Below are 23,347 nucleotides of genomic sequence, written 5' to 3'. Positions count from 1 at the left end.
GGACATACATTTTCAAACAAAATACAATTCTAATTAGAGACAATCACAATTATGAGGCTTTCAGTTTCATTAAATTATGTAATCTTTACAGCAAGCATAGTCTCTTATTACTAACAAATATTTGAAGACAATGTGGAAAATGGTAATGGTTTTCATTCTAGTTTTGGAACAGAAATAATAACTACTTCTGAAATTACAGTCTTCCTGAGAGGTCAGCAATAATTGCATCTTTTCTTTTTTCCCTGACATTTTCTTATCAGAACACTTGTAGTTTTGCATTGTCTTCATTTCCAAAGAGTAAACTGCCTTGAGGAAAGTTTTATTACTTGCTTCTGTGTACCTAGATACACTAACCTGCCAAATCTTTAAAAGATATAGTAAGGGAGCTTAAAACTTCTCATTTGGTGGTGTTGACTTCAGAATTTTGCCTATTATGTTTGACTTCAGGATTGCAATCTGGTGTTTATAAATTCAATAGGCATTAATGATTTCAGTTGTTGACAGGTCTTAATTACAGAACTGAGCCTTTTTTTTTTTTTTTTTCCTGCAATTAGTGTTAAACAATCACAAAAGATTGTTTATTAAGGAAGCATGGTTAACTATGGTGTAATCACACGTTCATGGAATTATAATTGACACATTGATACAGTATTCAATATACAACAGATGGTGACATTAGGTTATATCAACCTACTAGTACCTTTATAGAGAACACATATACCAAGCTGATCAGAATAATGATCAAGTCAAATTTGCTTGATGGAGAAGAATAACTTTGTGATAGCAGAACTATGAAATTATAAATTTTCCTGATAAACTTGCAGTGTATCCTAATTAATAATGAAATAAAGTGATAAAAGTGGAGGATTTAGATAGGCATGTACCTTACATACATTTTGTCAAATCACGTTATTTAGTCTGTCATCCAAGTCTCAGGCTATGGATGATAAAAAAATCAAAATGATGCTTCAGTTGTCATTTTCTTCAATATCAGTATGTTTACATTGCATTATCTATTTGGTACACAGGCATGATATTTAACTCAGCTGTGATAATCAGTGAATCATTAATGGCCCCCCCCTTTAAAAACATGAGAAAATACTTTTAATTTTACAAAACTGAGTAAGAAAACAAAATTACATTGTTCTGATACGTCTTGCATATTTTTGATGAGAAACCATGGTTTTGTCTGTCATCACAGGTGGATGAAATAGATGCCAGGAAGCCCTAACTATGATTTCAAATTGCCGTAACACATTCCTTTCTCTTTCTTTTCTTCTTCCAAGGAACCTAGTTTGGGATCTTGTGTCCTTGTTTATTTCTGCTCTAAGATTTAGTACCAGAGCAATGGTTGTGTTTAACCTCATACTGGAAGCCAAAGTTATAAACGTTTTCAAGTTACCTTAATCTCGTTCTCCTTGCATTTAAAGTAGAAAAGAAAAAAAAAAAAAAAAAAAAAAAAAAAAACAAAAAAAAAAAAAACCCAAAGCCCAAAATTAAAGTTGCCTTACTCACTGCAAAAAAAAAGAAAGAGAGGGAAGGGCTAGTTATCAAACACAAAACCTGTGGTAAAAACATAGAATTTCAATAGGTAGTGGCAGTCTGATAATCATGTTAATCACTATCAAAACAATTTTAAAATTAAAGAGGATATTAATATAATTGAAGTGGAAAATAATAATGAGATGTGGATACTGTAAGACACAATTGTAAAAGCAATAAAAATAATATTAGTAAATTAATTTCTTCTTATACAGGTTAAAAGTGTATTAGTCTACCACATGTGCTGTTATCTTTAGGAAGGGAGGAGTACTGGAACAACAGAGATCAGTGAGCACTGTGGTTACTGGGCTGAATGGGGAGACTGGGGTTGAATCCTCACCCTACAGAAGTCACAAGCAGTGCTCCTTCATAGTGACCTGGATATCAAACCTGCCACTTCTTCCACTGCTGTGTGGAGAAATTACAGTGTGGAACTAGTATGTCCTGTAGGCAGAAATATCCAAAGAACTCCTCAATTAGTGTACATCAGTCTTGTTTGTGCTCAACATTAAATGCTGAAGACCTGCTTTTTAAAACTCAAGGATGCTTGTGTCTGATGGGAAATGGATCATAAGTATCTCTGAGAAACTGGGAGATTTTTTAAGTTGTGCAGACAGAATGGTAAGTGACATCTGATAACTATGCTATGCCATAGCTCATTTTGCTACTTGCAAATTTGGTGACAAAGCTCTTGCTGTCAAGTGCTCAAAATTTACAGGCTGGCAGGCACCAACTAAGTTGCTTGCATACATTATTTATATAACTCAATATGGATTTTTTTTCTGTGATATCAAAGCACAGGACACAACCAAGCCAATAATGAGTCAAAAGTTCAATTTAGCTTTGACACAAAGCGTTGTTAAATCATGTAATCTTACATGCAGGTGAACTATCACTGTTTACACATCAGAAACAACACTCAGACCTCGATCTATCACTGCCTGTGCATATCTAGGAAGATTAGAGGAGAGGACCCTTGCAGATGTTTCATTGCGTTGCTGGTGCTGGGTTCCAGCCTTGAGTGTGGTGAAGTTTCTCTGCTGACATTTGGTTTTTTTTTTCAGAAATTCTACTTTGTATTTGGAAGAGTGAAAGCTTAATAACTTGCACTGGAATCTGAGGATTAATTTTACAGTTTCCCTGGAACTGGCATTTGCAGATTTCTCATCTTCCCTCATTCTTGCTCCTTTTCTTTTTTATCATCTGTGGAAAGATACCTGTCAATTTCAGATGCTTGTGCATGAAGCTGTAAATTCACACCCACCAAAAAGTTGATGAAGCTCTTCTGACCATGTAATTTGCTTGAGAGAGCTCCACTGAGGTTGTTACCAGTTGACAAATGATTGAAAAACATGTGACTACAAAATACTGAGGAAGGAATTTGTATTCCTTGTGAATACAATACGTGCACAAACAAGTTGAAAAAATAAATACCACTGAAAAAAATCCAGGCTGCTCAGACACAGTCAGAAATGGTATGTTCTGTGGATAGTGGAACAGCGGAAAACAAAGCTTCCCCCAGTAGTTGCTTTTTGCTGGCACTAACTCTCCTGTTTTTCTGACTTTGGAAGTCCTCTAACAGCACAGGTTTTCCCCAGTCATGTGCATATGTGTTAAGCTGTCTTGCTTAAATACTGATGATATAAACTAACCTGCCTGCCTTTGCCTGTGGATGAGGGAACACTGTAACATCATCATATCCATCAGTAGTGTTGGTGGAGCAATTAGCAAACCATTAAGCAGCCCTAAGCAGTTAAAGTTGGAGTCCTCTTTGGGTGGCAGGAGTACACATCAGTAACCTTATCTCCCTGAATCCATCCATGTATGTCAATCAAGTGAGAACATCTGGATAATAAAATTACTAGGTTAAATTAACTGGCAAAATATACTTTTGATTCAAAGTTATAATCTGCTGGTCTGTGCTTGTATGTTTGAAAGTGCAAACGGTGTGTCTTTAATAACAGATTTTTCACCAACATCTTTAACCATTTTTTAGTGCAGATCGCTAATAAATGATTTGATAATTCAAAAAAAAAGATGTAGATTTGGATAAAGGTTTTCTTATATAGCTAGAACTAAGTATGGAATAGCTTAAAAACACATCTATTTTTTTATATTCATAGAACAGCACATTCTTATAGCACATTATAGTCTCAAAAGTATTTTGTAATACAGAATATTAGGTGCTATTTCTTATGTATTTTTCAGGTTTGATTCTTGCTGTTCCTGCACTTGTGTAGATATTTATATTTCATTAAAATAAATGCAAAATGCCACTTCTTTTATATCTAGTTTTTTATCTTATTCACATTAATTTCTTACTGGTGAACAGCAGTGACTCACAACTCTTAAATCATGTCTGTGCTCTGATCCTAAGCTTCTTTGTTGAGCCCTTTCCTCTAAATATTTTTTATATGATTCTGACTGGGTACACAATCTGTGGTTTATTACTTAAAATTATTCATGTTCTTGTACAGATAGCATGAATATTTAGGAATATCCAGATAAAAGTTTGTTTTCCCTCAGTACTCAAGCACGTCACTTTGAAATCAGGTTTTTATAAATCTTTGTGCCAAAGTATGTGGCACAAAGGATGTGATTTAAATTTGACGAGAAGTAATGCTTTAAAACCTAACACCCAGTCTTTATGTGTAGAAGTACTGCCGTGTCTTTCACAACTCTGCAGTTTTAGTCAGCTTCTGTCTAGTCTGACATTTATAAAGCATGGGTTTCCTATAGTAGCCAGATCCACATACCAACTAAGGGGATGGATTTGTGGGAATCTGTAAGTTTAAAACTGAAAAATATTCTTTATCACCATATTAACATAATACAAGAGTGTTTCTACATTTCGGAATGTTAATTAGGTAATGGCAACTTGACCTTGAGATTTAACTTGGTAAGTCTAGTTCTGGGGCGAATGGCTGGTCTGAAAAGCTACCATCAAGATGCAGTATTTTCATTGCTGCTGTCCTTCTCTCTCTGTGTGTTCAGGAGTCATGGGTCCCAGATGTTTGGTTAAAATTGAAATAGTAATCTGAACAACTCTGATTCCTTCCTGTTGAATCCTGGAGCAGTTATGCATTGTAGGCACATTAGGGGAGTTATGAGAAGATGACTGAGGACTGTTGGCACGTAGGTGGCTTGTTGTGCATCTTTTGCATGGTGCATCTTTTCCTCTTCTTTCTCTCTAACACTTATTGTCAGTCCCTGACACCTATTGATGACATAAGGTAAATTATGCTTAGTATGGTAAGAATCTGCACTTAGTGGGTATAGTTCTTTATTTTACAGAGAATAAAAACTAAACTAACTGTTTATTTTTTTTTTCTATTCATTTCTATAGAAGTCCTTAAAAAATATCTGTTTTGCAGCTGAAGGAGGTGCTTTACTGACTTGGAAAGTTTATGCAATAGTTCATACACACTTAGACATTAATTTTTCATTGAACTTTGTCTCCTTTAGTCTGCTAAAAAAGTCAGAATTCAGCTTCACTGATGTAAACTAGGAATACTGTTTCTGAATATTTACTGGACCCATCCTAACACATTGACTCCATAAAATTTTGATGTACATTACATGAAAGCAACAGGTTATTTGGCGTAAAACAAAAGGAAAAAAATCATCTTTCTCTGCATATACAAGCTTTTAATGTCAATGCTGTTCTATGAAATAAAAGCACTGAGAAATAAGGCAATTTGTTTTAAATGAGGAGTGTCTCCCTCTAGAAGTGATTAGTAGTTAAGGAATATGAAGACTGTCATACCCATTCCTTTTCTAATGTTACTTTCCCTCTCCCCTATTCTGATTGATTCACCCATGCCTGATTTTTAACAACAAAAGATGCTAGTCAAAGAATGTGCATATTTTTAAAAGCTTTTGTTTGTGATGCTTGGCAAGTTGCAATATTTGGCAGTTCCCCAGTTATTCATACCATAATGACCGTTGCCATTGTTTATTTTTCTGCCAATGAATGTAACAGCCTTTTTGCAAGACCCTATCCCAAATATAAATTAAAAACAAGCTCAAAATAATTATGTGGCTTTTTAAGCATATTTTTTTTTAGTTGTGTCTACTCTTTATGTCTAGGAGGAAGAGATAGGGAAGGCTAGGAAAAACTTAAGATTCACATCCAATCTTGGCTTCAAATACAGGGTTTTGTTAATGTTGAATTTGCTTTCTTGCTGAAAGGAGTGAAAAAAACCCTTCTTGTCACCAGAGATTAAATACTGAATGACATCATTAGGACTCAACAAACTCCTAGGATCTTGTGCACAGCACTACTCTTCATTTCTTTCCTCTTTGCCTCTTTTCCTCTTCCTTCTTTAGCCTTCTTTTCTTAAATAGGAACAACAGTGTTCAAAGTCATTACATTACTGATGAACCGTAAGTCACTCAGCCTTGTTTAAATAAGTGTAATTCACATAGACAAAAAAACACCATCAGTCATTGTCTCTTAAGACTGGATCGTGTTTGCTGAGGTATATTGCATCTACCTGTTTTCATTAAAGAGGTATCTTTCCAAAGGCTTAGAAAAATACTGCTTTACAGAAAGTATGAAGAAAAGGTGATGGCATTTGAAGGCTTCTAGGAGGGAAACCGAAAACCTCTTGCTGTCACTGTATTTACAGAACTTTTCTTGTACTACAGGGTAGCATACAAGAAAAGGTACCAATGCTGCAATTTATTCATAGGATGATGGCAGTACAAATCACCTTAATTGAATCAAGTAGGACCTCTCAGAGTATTGGGGATAAAGGACTTTCCAGAATTGGTGCTTTGAATGATTAGGAATGTGCTGAAAGTGTTTCTGTGAAACCTTTCCCTCCTTTCTGCAAGTTTATTCTGTCAAATACCCTATGGCAACTGAGGTCATGGTGCTAATTTGAAGTCACACCATTAAACTGAATATGATTGCAACAGTGAAGGAAAGATTAAAATCAGGTTACAAATTATTTGTCACCAGAATAATTTAGTGATACGGGCAATTAGAAGGGATTAACTCCATTATAAGACTCTTACATCCTTTACTTTCAGTGAAGTAAATTCTAGGTGTATGCACATGTTTCTGGGTCAGATTTTACCCCACTGTAGTAAGTGTGGACTGATACTACCTTGTGGCTCATATTATGTCAGATGAAGACCCTGCTGCTGACCTGATTCTGTTGTCACTCAGGTGGTCAAGAATACAAAGAGGATTACACAGTAATGATCTGCTGTACTGGGCTGAAAGTGCTCCACAGCCAGCTTCTGTGTCTGAGCAACTTTCCTAAAACAGAGTCTGAGTCAGATGGTAACTTCTTTCATAGAATTTTGTTTCAGAGTAGTGACTTTCATTGTATCGTTTTAATTAAAAAGAAAACAACCCAAAACTTTATTACCATCATTGCAGGTCACATACTGCCTTGAAGTGTTCTTTCACTTTAGCTGTTTGAGACTTTTTTCACTTATTCTACAAAATGATTAGTAGTGTCGTTTGGTGACCCCATGTCATTTAGCTGGTACTGTTTCCACCTCTCATGGGGTCATAAGGCCAGACTGTGGCATACGGTCAGGACACTTGGTGGGCTCTGATCAGTCATTTACTTTCTTGTAATGCAAAGACCCGTGTAGTTTGACACTTGTGCTGCTGTCAGAGGCAATGAGGGTCAGTGGTTGTGGTGACAAATTAGTTTTGACAAGCTTAATGACCCCAATGAAGAAAAGTCTGCAGCCTTGATAGCAACTGCAGAATAATTGGTTAGCTCAGCCAAACAAGGAACAGTTAAAGTCCCAAATCTTCTCTGGCAGGCCAATTATTCCATTCAGCAAAAGAGGTGGAAGGTTGCCATCAGCTTCTATAGTGAGACAAAAGCGTCAATGGGCTGTATTTCAATCAATTCAGTTTTGTTTGGTGGGACAACAGGACACTGAAGGAAACAGTTGAGCCTTTCAGGCAGTTTTCATATTATAAATTGAAGCAGAAATCAAAGGGAAATCTTCCTAAGAGCCCTTTAGACCTTTATTGACAATAGTGTCTTGCAGTGGTTCAAGTAAGTGTACATATATATATGTATGTTGAATTATCTAAATGCAAAAGACTTACTCAGGTTTTCCCTGGGTTTTCAGACTGGAGGACAAAGCAACCAAAGTCAAATAATAAAAGTAATGTGAGTAACAGAGGTGCAGCTGAGATGCATTTAATGGAGAGTGTTTAATGTTTGATCTATACACAGTTTTCCTAAAGAGAATGTAATCACTATAGGGGTGTAGCCTTAGCATCAGGATAGCATAATGTGTGTTGGTTTTGGTAATACAGAGAATGCTGTTAATAAACATTAAAAGGTCACTGCTAGCAGGGCTAGCAAAGGTAATTAGATGCAGGACCTTCTTATGAGCAAACACTATAGGAGGAAAAAAAAAAATCTGCAGCACTGTCTTCTTACCAGCAATATCATCATTACCATCATCCTTCACTGCTGGGCTCTGATACCCCCTTTGACTAACTATGAAAATAAAAATAAATAAATGTAACTGTCACCTTTTTTTGCAAGTGGTCAGTTTTCTAGAGGAAATAAGGGTTGTCTGTGCAGTGCATGCAGAATTTCCACTGAGCCTTCCTTGAGACATCTCTGAGGTCTGAAACTCAGGTGATCTTCAAAGATAAACCACTCCAGTTTGCTTTATTGGTACATAGGAGGCAAAGGGAAGAACAGAATACAGATGACACAGATGTTTTTCACAGTGCTGCTGGTGTGACTGGTGTCAGGAAGTGCTTAGTCCAGCAGGATCCATTCTGAGATTACCCATTCATTTCAGTTTCTTGATTCTTCCAGGTCTCTGAAACCATGCCAGTTTTCCCCTCACTCATCATTCTGTCCTTCCCACACACTAACAGAGAAGTTGTTATTTGAAGATAATCAGGGCTCTGTATGAAGCTATCAATAACAAACACCTATCAGATTTACCAGTCTGCATTAAAATAGGATACAGATACCAGATTTGCTCACCCTGCATTTGGAAATCCGTCCAGCCAGATGTTGACCTTTCAAGCAGTGTAAACAGAAATTGATTTTGAAACAGAAACTCCAGGTAGGTAAAGTGCAACCAAATGCCGTTCTCCTGTGTTTTCAGATGGTTTTGTGGCACTTGATTAGGAGGTGGGCAAAAATCCAGGATCAGAGTCAGTATTCTGTTTCCACTAGCTCATGCAAACTTCATTTGATGCTCATTTTCAGTTAGTCTTTGTGTTGTGCAGTTATCTGTATTTTATCATCTGGTTTTGTCTTAATGGTACAGACCATTAAAATAGAAAATAAAGTTCTTATTGTCAGTTAAAAAAACAAAGCATGATGAGTTTGGCCAACAGTGCAAAAATAGCTCTACTATCTGTTGTAGCTTCTCCAGGACATACTTTCACAGTGGGAAGAGTTTAATTTCAAGGACTATTGAATGCTGTAATGATTCACAGTGAATGAGGTAAATGTTAAGTTTCCAAGGCGAAATACGTACTAAGAAGAATGCAATGTCCAGCAAGAAGAAGAGAAACAAACCCTTAACTTCATGCAGTGGTGATATGTCTTAAGGATAGTTATTTACTGAGTCATCCTTTTATTATTCATTGGTGAAATTCAAAGCTCCTTATCCTTGCCCTCAGAAAATTGAACAGCTTATCCCCTACTTGTGCCTCTGAACCGGCAGGTATTTTGGGTTTTGTTCTTTTTGGCTGTACCCATGAGCAGTAAAATTTAGGTACAGCCATTAAGCTCTTATTATATAAAATGTCCTCTGAGTAATTCACAACCAGTTGTGGTGCCAGACACACCACATATATAAATAAAAGTCTTGTCACTCACGCACTGAACAAACACTTCACTTGAGGAATGGGCATATATACTTATCTTTAGTAATATGCCACGATTACTAATCTTCTTTTTCTTTTTTCCCCCGTTTTATGCATCTCATTCTTCTGCCTGGCCTTGCATACTTCTAGCCTTGAATTTATTCCCCAAATGTTCTGCTTCTGTAAAGTCTGTAAACTTTTCAAGGCTTCCATCAAAAATTACATCTGTTGCAGCATAGGATCAAAATTATTAGTTTTATCAAGGCCTGTGATTATTCCATTAACACCCTACATTTACTACCAAATTTCTTATTTACTCTTTCTTGCCCTGTCTCTATAATGATCACTTAAGGTTTACCATAGCATAAGCCTCAGTTGCATGGTGGGAACCACTTGTGTGGAAGGTGTATAAGAGACTCATCTCGTTACACACTCAGGGCGAAGAAATGCATTGCTAGATGCATTGAATCTTTGCTACGGAGCAGAGAAACTGGTTTATTACTGAATTACTTAGTAATTCTTTCTGTGTCACTGTCATGCCACTTTTCTCAGGACCCCCAGGGAAATAAAAGGGTTCAGCACACCTCTAAGCTATGCATGACATGAAGTAAGTACGTGCTTGCTTTATTAAGCTATGTAGATGTCTTTGGTATTTCAAAGGTTGGTTGTGGGATGTCAGTGTTGTATGAATGGTTTAACTTTATTGGAAAGATGGAGAAAATAAATGAATCAACACCACAGTACCTTTATTAGCATGTTCCTCAACTTTTCCTGTATTAAATTTTTCAGAGATGAGCAACTTTCTTGACTCACCTGGAACTCTTTTTCATTAATTCCTCAGGGTCCCTTCACTGCAGGCCTTTCATCACAAGGATTTTGTTTCATAAGGTAGTGTATCAGAAGATGGGACCAAAAGCCCCTGTGTGTGTGACTTAAATGAGTGCAGCTTTTCAAGGGGATCCACATAGGTTTTGTATTACCTTGTCTTCTGGTTTGGGGAACTTCAACATTTTTGCAGTCTGTGTGGCAGGAGGTATAACAGCTCTTTAGTGAGTCAGAAAAGATCAGAGGTGGCCATTGCCCTTAGGCAGAAGCTATGGACTGATGAGCTCTTTAGAAAAAAAAATTCTATGCCCCAACCACAGTTTTACAACCAGTGAGTATGTGCTAGCAGCTCTGCTGAGTGTGGTCCAGCTCCATGCCTTGCCTGGTCCTTCCAATCGCGTCCTGTGTGCTCAGCCTTTGCTCTGAACCCCTACTTCTTTTCCTGGTACCCTGACACATTTGTTCATTTAGCTGTAATCCTGCCTGCTTCCAAACCAAGGTCCAGCCCTAATATTTGTACTCCAAGATTCTGTGCTGCGTTGTTATCTCAGGCATTAGTCTTTACTCACTGGTGACAGCCTGAGTGCAGTGACTTCTCTTTGTCCTGATTACAGCCATGGCCTAACCCAGGCTCACAGTCTTACTCTCACCAGGGTTTGCCTAAAATACAGCCCCAACTGCCCTCACAATGTGACTTCTGCTAATACCAGATGTTTTCTTCTATCTGCTGTGAGGAATGTCTGCAAAAGGTTAGGCTTTCTTGTGCAGATAAATTGGATTGCAAGTGATACAGTATGAACTCAGTTTGCTGGAATTGTGAGATGAGCGTTGGTGACACTAAGTGAGATGTCAGGAAGCTGTAAACCCTCGCCATTATCTGAAGATCACGCTGCTTCCTTACTGTGTCTTTTCTGATGTTAAGAGGGTAGAGGAAGGGGAGGAACAGCAGCCGTGTTTTCTTTCATTTTGTGCTTGTACATATGGGTTCTTTGCCTTTGGGTACATTGCACCAAAAGCAGGAAAATAACTTCTGGAGTTTTCTCTTGATGCTGTTTTTACTGGTGTGGGATCACAGAAAAAGTCTTCCACAATTTGACGTGACACATACAAGCAAGGTGATTTTCTATCCTAAGCAGAAGGAGGTGCCTACTTCTGCTTTTAACATTCTCTTTTAACTTATGTTATTTTTTCATCAGTTTTTTCTAAATTTTCATTTTAAATTCAAAGCACAGTCAGTAGATTTCAGTTAATTCTACTGCAAAGAAACAGTAAATGGTAACCAACACTTTACCTTTTCCAACTTCTGGCCCCTTGCATTGGTTTTGTCATCCCTAGCTAATTCATACCTGTCAGTCAGATCTGTTGGTCATTTTTAAAATTATTTGCCTTCTGAGGCCACACCACACTGAAGAACTGCATTGCTAGTACCTAAACTCTTGTCACCATCTTCTCACAGTCATGGCTTGCTTGTTTCATACCCATATGGCCTTCTGCTTTGCCCTTTTGAATCTGGAGATCTTGCTCACCAGGTGGGTTTCTGTAAGCTTTCCCAACTCTCTTTTTAGCTCACAGGCTTATAACATGTGTGAGTATTGTCTGAGTTGTCACAAATTTTGAGATTTAGTTGCAGATAGTCAAAAGCATGTTTCCAGCTGAATGAAACAAATGAAGCAAAAAAGCTTCTTTCTGCCTTTATTCTTATTACACTTACCAGCAGGGAGGAAGATTAAAGAATGCATAGTCTAGATTCTAAAAGAATTTCTAATTTATGTTTTTTTCCATAAGATACAGGGCCTAATAATTTCTTTAGAGTTTTTTTGTTTGTTTGTTTTCTTTTCTTTTAACTAAACAAACAGGACCTAATAGAAAAAAGCTGAGGATACTAAGCAGCCAAGAAGTGAAAACATTTACTGAGCTGGGAAGTGTGTTTTGAATGTTACTGGAAATTTGCATATGATTTACTTGTGGGGTAAGAAAGAAGCATCCTCTGGCCGTTTGCTATTGTGATGGACTCCCGTTGGTTACAATGCAAGCACTTTTGCCTTGTTTTTGAAAACAGTTTTTCTGCAACCCATCTCTCTAAAACATTGAGGTGAATATTCTCCCATGCTTTGCCATGAAAAGAGAGCCATGTAAGTAGCTCAGCTCAGAACAGGGGAAAGCTAGGATTTTAAATGCTGAGTTGTATTATTGTTTTCCCCTTCAACAGGGGACAAATGGAGAAGAGGTAAGGCTACATTACTAAACAGCTCAAAGTGCATTTCACTCTAAACTTTTAGTTACTTAGTTTACTTTGCTTATTATAGATTAGAGTGCAGAGGCAAGGTCCTGGTTTGATTTTTAGACTAAATCAGCAAAATCTTACTGTTAATGCCTTAAAAGGTGGTGCAGAGCAGTTCAGCCAGCAATATTGTGATTTGAGGCACTGTATGTATCATGGATTGTGGCCTAAGGATTAAGAAACTAATTCTACATTCCCTGCATATCCAAAATTCCCACTAACTGCAGTGGAAGGGATGCATATTCAAGGAATGCAGAATAGGGATCTTGTTACTATGACAGAACTGTTACAGTATGGGCTGGAAGTAATACAACCATGTTAAGGTTGTTTAAGTATTCACATTTGCTCTGTTTTCATTTGCTTACATTTTTGCTGAACAGTAACTTGTGGGGAGTTTTCTGTTCCACATTTTTTCAGTAACCATACAGATACTAATCAGAACATTTTTAAGTAAAGCATCAATTAATCTGATTTCAAACTAATACATTTATTTCTCATTTTTGCTTTAGAGGAAAACTGTTTGGAAAGGGATGTCCACTTTGGTTTCTGTAAGAATTGTTGCTGTTTCTGAGCTAGTATTCTTGATAAATAGTTTACTTATTGGGAAACTCAGCTAACAGCTAGCAAAAGTAATAAACAGATTGTGTGTCCCTATGAGACAGCTTACTCAGAAAAAGGTATTCCTCACACCATTACAGATTGGAACAGCAACACAGTTTAATCCTCTGTTATTTTAACAACAAAATCTTCTCTTTATATGTGTAAATTAAAGTGTTTATTCAAGAAATTGCGTACGATTGAGCCAATTTGGTAGGAAAAAAAAGTGCAACAGATATGGGGCAACAGGGCAATATTGTATTAAAATGAAGAGAGTTGCCTTTTCTTAGCATATTGTTTGGTGCTTTTTTCCAGTGAACCTTGAACTTCTAAATGCAAATCAAGGTTTGGCCAAGCATATTTATTTTTCCTAATGATACCTCTTCCTGTATGCATTGTGCTTTTCTGTCTCAGGCATTTTTAAGTCGAACAGCACTTTATGTAAACAATCAACCAATTGAATTATACCTTATGCTTTTGTATTAATAAAACCTCTTTAACCAGACCCTTTAATTAACATTAGTGTCAGTTTCTCAAAATTGGAGCTGTTCAAACTTTTTTTTCTAGGATAACTTAAGTACATCATTTCTTTGGACACAAAGTTAGTGTTTATGGACATGTTCTACTGTATTCTAGCATATTTTCTTTAGGCAAATGCTGTGCTCGTGAAAGATCGAATGGATCTCTCACTTCCTGTTTTGGTCTTGGCAGTGATCTATATGGCTTTTTTCAATTAAAAAAAAATCTGTAAGAAAAATGAATTTCGGCTCTGTAAATAATAAATGGAGTTTATTAAGAGAGACTATGCCAGATAGCAGCTGGCCTTGTGTACCTGTGCTGGGAGTCTAAAGAACCTCATGCCCAGCTCTGTAAAAAGCTGTGCCAGAAGTTTTGCAGTGTCATCGGTGAGCTATGTACTGTAAGTGTTAGTGTTTACCAATACAATAGTCTAGAGGATCATCTTAGTGCTTTCCTGTCACTAATAGCATTGTATATGGGAAAAACGGGAATCAAGTGGTATATTTTCAAATAACTGTAAGAATAAATACTTTGATAGTATTTGTAGAATAGTTTACATATTTGTTTGAATTTGTCAGTACCAGTTTGCATGTTTATAGGTGAGATAGGATAAGATAGGATTGGATAGGATAGGATAGGATAGGACAGAATGGAATATTCATATTTCTATGTATAGATATTTCTATTATATATCCATTTATAGAAAGTAGAATTAATCATGAATAATTTTAATTTGGACAGAGTTTGGTGAGGAAGAACCTTTTGGACTCATGTTTCTTTCACATTTGGGCTATGGTTTCAAAGGTTCCCTGATCTTTTATTCCTTTTTTCCCCCTAGTGTAATAGAGATCAAAATGTAGTCCTCTGTGAAATTCACAAAGAGCAAAATACTCTAAGCCAACAGAATCTTCTCAGTGAGAATGTGATTTACACTGCCTCAGCTCCATGTTTGAAAGTCTATAGTCTCAATTTATAGCAGAACTCCTATAGAGGTCTGAACTACAGAAATGAGATATGGCTACACATCTCATTGAGGGGAAAATACTGTTCCTGCATGTATTTTTTAAAATACATACAAGGAAATAACTGGTTTTTTTACTTGACAAAAGGTTATTTAGTTCTTGAAAGTTTACTAAATGAAGAAGCATTCAAACCTAGGTTACTTCTCTGGGGTTTAGCTGATTTAACAGTGAAGAATTTTAGAACCGTGTTGACTTTCAGTAGCAAAAGCTACATGAATACAGATGGTGGCATCAGTTACAAGAGGGTCAAAGACAACCTTTTAGAAAACCCAAGGAGGTACAGAAAAAAAGGGGAGAAAAAAAAAAAAAAAAAAAACAGAAAAATCAGGAGCACTGTCTTCCAAAGAAAACAGTGAAAGAATTCCCAAATTGATCATTCTTCTGCTAAGGGTTTCTGTACCATATGGTTTTTGAATCAGTAGCAGCTGATGTGTTCGGTAATAGTTTCCTTTGAAGGGACTTGTCATAATATTTACCTTCTCTACAGCAACAGAAATAGCTTCCAAGGCTGAAATGTCCAAGCTACTAAACTAATGATATCCAGAGGCATTTCCATAGTGAATTAATCTCTTGACACCATTATTTCGGGGGATAGATAACATTCAGTGTAATGTGCTTCATTTCAGCAGAGGTATTTGTGTCTTTAGGCATAGTGTTACCTAGAAAGTAAGAGATATGGTGTGCCGCAGATCTCTAGAATGTGAGAAGTATGAAGATCTCCAGAGTATTGAAATGAAAAGGAGAAATGAACGTGCTACATTTATCAAGAACACATAAATTAAAAAATGCTCACCTGTAAAGAGAGCTCTCACAATGAAAGAGTATTGTGGGCAGGCACAGTTCCTCACCTGTTTTCCTCTTCCAACTTTACTGAAATTTGGTGGCATTCTCAATCCACTGTACCTGTTTGTCCTGTCAGAACCAACACCAGAGTGTTCGTTGTGAATAAAGATCTCCTTGGAAAGGAGATTAAAATTAAATTTTATTGATAAACTCAAGTAATCTGTCCCCATATGGAAATACTCAGCCAAGTGTATACAGTGTGACTGATAAAGTGAGATTTTGTTCAAGGAGACTGCAAGAGACTAGTCTCTCTTGTGTTTCTGTCTGAAAAAGTAGCCCAGTTCAATTTCCCATGTATTAACCAATGTGTAACTTTTTGCTCTGCATTAACTCCTTTTTTCCCATTGATTTCATTTTTCAGTTATAGCAGCAGTATGTAGCTCTTCTTATTTTAAATATACCCAAAGAGATGGAGGCATAGGAAAACTGAAATTAGATTAGGATTAATCTTGTTCTACACACACACACACAAAGCATTATGTGCTCTTTGTTCAAATGCTCTTAAAATACGAGTCTTACAGCCATAAGCACTGACTAGTTCCTTAAGTCTTACATCTGACTTATAATATGGACTTCTTTGTATATCTATTGAGTATAATAAGCCTTTTTGCTTAAAGTAGGAAGTACAAAGAAGGTAACTAACAATTTACTTTAGGCTTTGTCATGGTCTGTAATTATCTTTTGTTTGTATTTATACTTCTGCAATCCTGGATGGTAAAATTTTAATGAAATCTGTCAGAAATACCTGAATTGAGGATATTTCAGTGGAAGGAATCTTCTTTTTTTAAGAAAAAAAAAAGAGAGTAATTACCTGTTGACTTCTGTAAGCTTTAGACCAAATTGTCATTGAATGGCTGGGCAAATAAGCATCTATTATAATTGTATGCAACACATATAAACATAGTCTGTCATTATTTACTGGAGCAAAGAATTCTGAGACATTGTATAATTTCATAAGCTAAGCTATAAAGGCAGAAAATAAATCCCAGACTTTTCAGAGCTTTGATGAAAATACAGCCTTGTATAAGCACTGTGCATCCACAAGAGCATTCAGTCACCATGTCACAAAATGTATTCTGTTTAGATAGAAATGGTTGCACTATAATGAAGTGCTACTCTGAATGCTACATTTTTCACCATTTAAACTCTTTAAGGGTTAAATGCACAGCACTTATTTTAAATGAAATGAACCTGGGCTTTTAAATCTCAGCTGTGGCATGCAGCCTCCTTGCTGGTGAGCACCTGATGTCAGCAGTTTGAATGATGTCTGACACTAATTATGTGCTGTTCATAAGATTGCCAAGCAGAAGAGTCTGTGGGAATAAAAAGCTATCTAAAAGGTTTTCATATGAAGTCTTACTCTCAATTTTTTGAAAGCCCTTATATCTCTTTCAGAGCAGCATCCTGCTGATGCTGTTCAAGAAGGGAAATGCTTTTTAAAAGACAATTAATGCTTGAAATGCATCATTCTTGTTTGAAAGCCATATAAAGAACACCTTTTACATCTGTTCGTGTGAGAAATGCAAAGCTGGGAAAAGATACTTTGTCCTTGTCATATCCCCTGCCTTGGTGACAACCCAAAAGAACCTACCTGGTCAGCTTATCAGAGCATTCAAAAGTAATTGACAGGTAGACATACAACATTGCTAATTAATTAATTGGTCCTTTATCTGATAATAATATTTTTAAAATGCTACATGACTACTGAACAATTCAAAGATTTGGTTTGGGGCCTTATGTATATGCTAATCTGGGTTTTTCCCTAAAGCTTTTAAGGATACCATTTCTTCCTTTTGTGTGTATGCATTCACATATGACAGTATTCCCTAAAATTCAGAAATTACTTATATTTTCATTCAGATAACTTTCTTCAAAGTCTAGTATTTAAAACTTTTATTTGTCATGTTTACAGCCAGCTTATGATTATTAGTAAAGCAGGCAAGTCAAGCAGCTTGTCAAATCAATCTCAGACGGTTGTTTACTGTTGTGAATGGCCTCGGGTCAACATCCATTGGCAGAGGCAACATTTTATTCTGTCTTCAAGAAGGCAGGCTCATACCAGTTTGGATCTTTCAGCACATGTTATATGAAGTTATCTCACTCTGTTTCTGAAGACTCGGAAAACTAAATGAAACATCTTGGAATCTTTTTTCACCTTTGTAGAGTTCCACTTGTTTCATCCATCAGCTCTCCGAGGGAATATGTGTTACTAAGCTGTTACTTCTGTAGTCTGGGATGGAAGAAGGAAAAAGTAGAAAACCAGTACTGTGTTTCTGTATTGATATTTTACTGAAAAAAAAAAAAAAAAAAGTAAGTTTTTTCTATCAAATTCCATCAGTACAGCACACATTAGATAAACAGTGCTTCACTTGTTCTCAAAATAATGGTGCTAAGTAGGTAAACTTTGTACATTTAACAGGGACTGGTAGAGACACAAATACTGAGGATATGACGTTACAGATTATCTGATTGATTTTGGTGAATTATTGCATTATAAATCGGTCTACTGTAAAACAGCCATATGCAAAGCAATACAAGCAGGAATGAAGACGTATAGGTTATATCTACAAGATGAGAAATTCTGCCTAGCAAAAAGTGAGTCTGAGTGGGAATTGGACATTACCAACTGTAATGGAAGCCCTCTCTAAAATGCTATGAGTCAAACAATACTAACATGATCCTTGAATTACTGAAAAAGAAGGTTTGATTCAGAAAAGTCATGTTACCTGAATGCCTAGTACTGGTAAGACTACTAGTGAAATATTGATCCTATATTTCGTATCCCAGGTGAATGCAGAAGTAGTCAGAAGGGGACCACAGAAATTATCAATGGAAAACCAAACCATATTGTGTGAAGTGTTTTCAGAGTATGTATCTATGTGATCATGTGCAATCAGTCATGTAATAATGTGGGTTAGACATGGGTTAATAGGCAAGAGCCAGGTCTGATCTGCATGGTACATCTATGAAACTGTTGGTTTTCCTACCTGTGGGGGTGTTGTGGGGAAGGCCCAATCCCACACTGTTATGATGCCATGTGTCCTTGGACCAGAAGTAGTATCCATTGTGTTTAATAAAGAAAAGACATGAAAGGTAGAGATGTTGATTATTTCAACATTTTTTCATGGAAAGCGTGTTTGCTAGGGTAAAGCTTCTTGTTGATCTTGTAAAGTCAGGGAGGAATTTCTACCCTCTGGTGTGTATGCTGGTTTCTGGGTGCACTTTTTTCTTTCCTTTTGCATCATCAAAGGTTCACCATGGCTGAACAGGCTACTAAACCAAATGAACTGGTATTCTGCAACTGTATAGGAGCATATTTCAAGCATCTGCTTAGTACATCCTGGGTGCATATGTAGGTTTGGGTTGTTTTCCTCCAAGTCAGTTTGGCAGAGATTTGGACAGTTCTTCACCTTTGCATCAAGCATAGGTCACAGCTGACTTTCTGAGATCATTTGGATGTATCTTATCCAATCATTTCCCTAGATCACAGCCTTTTGGGAGCCTCTTGGTCTCTTCTGCTTATTACCTGAGGCATGTATTCCATTTTATTGAAGAACAAAATGTATTCTGTCACTGAAGTGTCTAGGTTTGTTTTTGAGACTTTGTGTGGACACTGGCTAGCTCTTGATACACAGAAAGCCAGCTGTTGCAATTTAATGGTTATAGGAAAGTTGATGTTTAGCAAAGTCAGATTTAGAAAGGAAAAACACCCCTCTCCCCGTAACCTTAGAGAGAGACCATATTGAGAACATGTAGTGAAATATATTCATTATAATACCCCATAAATATTTCCCCACATATGGCAACAGACTAGGGAAACGCTTATTCTTCACACTTAAAAATAAAAGATGATCCTCCCCCAAATGCCATGATGCTGAAAAATATTTGAGGATAACTGGGTATAACTGATTTGAATAAAAAAAAAAAAAGATATTAAAAGCCAAAATGTGAAAGTATCAGAAGAGGACAATAACATTATGTTGTATATTGGATGAAGCATTACTGTAAAACTGAATACTGCTCATGTCAATATTCCTAAAAGGATTTAATTTTATTTGTTTTGTTTTAGAATCAATTTCAAAGTGGGTCTGAGGAAACATTGTTCATAATGAGAAAGCAAATAATTCTTTTATATATATATAAATTATTAGTGAGAAAGTTGTGACTTGATAACAGAAAATACCTAGAATTGGAAGTTATCTTTTACATTACTTACCACATTAATATAGCAGAAAAAGACAAAAGAAAGTACACTATTTGGATAGTGAGGGAAAACAAATTCAGATAGGAAAAAGTGAAGATTTTTAATACAGATAATATTAGGGAATAGTTGGATTAAGAGGAAGCTGGGCTGCCACTGACTTTTAAAATCGAGACTAGATGCTTTTCTGTGAATGGATCAGATCTCATCCAGATGTTGTTTGCCGGAGCAAGGTCTTCAGTCTTTGGTACACCAGTGATCGACTAAGATAATCAGAGCTTTTACAGTGAAAACTGACTAATTTCTTAAACACTTGGTCACTGAATATCTGCCACTGACTTTAAGGTAGTCACATGGGTGACTACCATGATGTTCCCACCTGTGTAGGAGTCTAAATGTGTTTCATAATGAAGGTTGCTGTCTAATTCCAGAAAGGGATCAGAAGTGCATGATGCATCCATCAGGTCTTTACATGCTGCACAGATTATGTTATATAAATCTATGTAATTATATTGTAATTTTACAGGATGGTTGCCTGATACACTGAGCACCATCTCTGTGTATACAAACATGAACAGTACACTCACGAGAACACGTGTTTTAAAGTTGTAGCACTGCTTTTGCTTTTTATTGACATACTTCACCTTTCACTGCAAATATAGTTTCTTGCTCTTGACAAATATCCATATAAAAAGATAAAGTAAACATGGATATGAACACTTTGATTAATATGTTTTAAGAAGAACTCCCATTGAGGAAGTACAGACAAGAAATTGAGCTACTGAACAGTTTCAATTTGCATGCAACAATACAAATAAAAGCTCAGTAAGTATGATTTCTGTATTGCAGTTTAGGAAAACATTGCACAATTAATTCCACATAATTAAAAAAAAACCCCTTAGTTTAATCAAGAGTATGTTCAGGAGTGTTAAACAGCTTCAGAATGCCAAATGCATGACATGTACTTAAATGACTAATTGTAATAAAGGTGTTACACCCTCACTTTCTACCATGGTTAGTAACTTAGAAACTACAAAGAGTTCAATTTCAAAATACAACTGCTGTCTACCTGACTTCTTTTCCCCATAGGTAATCATGCCTTTTCTGAAATGCTTTTACTGAAGTCTGGTTATCAGGAAAGAATATATGTTCTTTGTAGTTGGAAATAATATATTTTATTTTATCTTCAGCATCAGAGATCCCCAAGGCTTCAGAAAGTCTGTTTTTTAGAGTAACCATTCATTAACTGTTGTGTGAAGATGCTCTTTCTCATAATACAGCCTTGTAGTTTCTATGTTTTGCTAAAATGACCTTTTCTGCAGTACACAACTATATGACACACATTAATTTAGGACTGTAGAGGGGAGAGAAAACTTCAGACTATCCTCTCTGCTTCCAAGTTATGATCAACAATGCAAGAGTCTTCAGAAATCACAATTTTAAAATTTGTAAGATAATATTCCCCAGTTCTTCTCAGTTGAACATTTTTGCCCAGTTAAATTCAATGCTAATTTTACAATCATATAGACAATTGTTTACACATGTTTGATTTTGTTTGCATGCTTGAAGATTTGAAGTTTTGTAACTTGTGGGATAAACAAAAGAGGGCCTGCTTTTAGAACTTTTTCACTGGGCCAAGTTTTACTCTATGAAATTGCATTTTGCTTGAGATACTACAATTTATTTCATACTTATGAACAGCGTAGTTACTGTCATTAGAATGGATGGTTGTTCTTTCATGGATTTAACAAGAAATAATAACTTGTCTACGTAAGATGGGTTAATCAGTAGGTTTCTTTGTTATTTTAACATAACTGCTATTGAATTATTTTGCTTTTCAAAGGCTACTTGTTATATCAGGCTTTTATCTTTCACGTTTTTTATGCTTTCTCTACTCTTTACTTTTTCCTAAAAAAAAAAAGTTATAATTTTATCCAGGCAATTGTAAGAGATATCTGTCTAATTTTTTTTTTTTTTTTTTTTAATTTATCCTGGAATATTTTCTAATAATAGTTCCCTAAAACTGAAAATACTTTTACACTTGCAACAATGTTTTGTTTGCACACTAAACCTTCATAAAGTCAACACTGTAAATACAAACATAAATTAATTTTTAGTGATTAGATTTGGATAATCTGAAAAGTACTGTGGCTTTGCTTTGGATAAAGGGATGGGATATAAATAAAAAGCTTCACGAGTTGTGGAATTTTCTGAAATTGATGTGTATGAAAGATAAAATTACAGTTCTGATATAGTGGGGGGTGGTTCATCCTCTTTCTCAAACTTTAATTTCTTAAGGTTAATTATAATATTTCTATTTTATAGATAATGTTTATTTTCTCCTGTAAACTGTGTTTTCGTAGGCAACATTCAGTGTACATTACCTTCTGTTGCTAAAACTAAACAAAAGCTGTTAGGGAGTTCTGCACAGAAATTCAGCCTCCTCAGTTTGTGGAGGCTGAAACTGCTTTTTTTTCCAGTATTTGCTTCCTGCAATTTATTCTTTGAAGTTATAACTCTCTCTTGCATTAATCTAAAAATCTGAAGTGCTTAAAATTAAGTGATGAAAATTTTATATCCTGTTTTATCTTTTAGATGGTCTTACAGATTTGTAAGAAGGCCATGCTAATTGCAATCAGAATTGTGTTAGTGTTTTCCTAGCTGAGTTTTTGTAAACATACATGCACTGAATAACATACTATAAAATTTGTTTGTGTTACTCTAGCATCAGTGAAAAACCGCCCATTTCTTCTCAAGTGAGTAAAATGAATCAGAAGAGAAATGGTGGAAAATTTTGTGTTAGCATTAGAAATGTTTGACACCTCTGTTAATGCATCATTATTTTTGCAAGTATGCAAGAACTGTGAACTAGCATGTTATTCAGCAGATGCTTTAGATGTTGCACAGTGGAATATGCAGCAGCTGAAACTAATGAGATTAATTGATCTTGACTGATAGAATTAAAAAAAGCCTATACTCTAGCTAATATTCATAAATATTCAAGTCTAACTGAAATTGAGTGTACATAAAAATGCTGGTGTCAGATAGAACTGATGGGGTTTAGTTTCCTTTAGGATATAGTATACTATGGGAACATGATAGATGAAGAGTTGGTTTTCTGCTCATAAAAACACATCTTTCTCTGCCGAGGCAGTACTTCATTAAGTGTAGAAATACTCTGCCACATGATTATTGGTTACCCATAGGGATTAAATCCTATTTTGATGTGCTCCCATTATTTTTAGTACCTCACACATTTACTCATGGCAGAAAGGTAAAGAAATATTTCAGAAATTATTCTACTTTTTACATCAGCATCAGCAAGGCAAAGCAGACTGACATTTCCCTGCATGATTTCTTTGTCGCTCTGTAGATTGGGTTGCTACTGAGAGGTGCCTGTGTTTGTCTCAGTTGCTAATACCCAAAGAAGTCCAGAGCTGAGATAAGAGTGGATAGCACAGGACTTGGGGAATCCCACAGTGGCCATTTGCTTTCTGAGTGCTGCTGGGAGAATCAGCTGGGGCTGTGTGTCCCAGGTGGACTGAAGGGTGCTGCGCTCTGACCTGACCGGTCTCTTTGGGTCTCAGTGTCCCACCTCTACGATGGGAATGGGGCATAATTTCCTAATTCAGCTGTGTTCAAGGAGGATGGATACATTCTTATGGTTTCTTATGGTCAGGCTTTCCTCAGCACCC

The 23,347-nt window shown here is 36.2% G+C and overlaps 1 protein-coding gene across 1 annotated transcript in view; it reads left to right on the top strand.

The window, feature by feature from the left end:
- Window positions 1-23,347, top strand: part of GLIS3 (GLIS family zinc finger 3) — a 183,882-nt gene that overhangs the window by 105,344 nt on the left and 55,191 nt on the right. The gene's annotated exons all lie outside the window — the stretch shown is intronic.

The sequence above is a fragment of the Tyto alba genome, unplaced genomic scaffold (assembly GCF_018691265.1).
Source record: "Tyto alba isolate M040663 unplaced genomic scaffold, T.alba_DEE_v4.0 Super-Scaffold_42, whole genome shotgun sequence".
Lineage (NCBI taxonomy): Eukaryota > Metazoa > Chordata > Aves > Strigiformes > Tytonidae > Tyto > Tyto alba.
The sequence above is the reverse complement of the archived record's forward strand: the minus strand, read 5'-3'. Positions and strand labels throughout refer to the sequence as shown.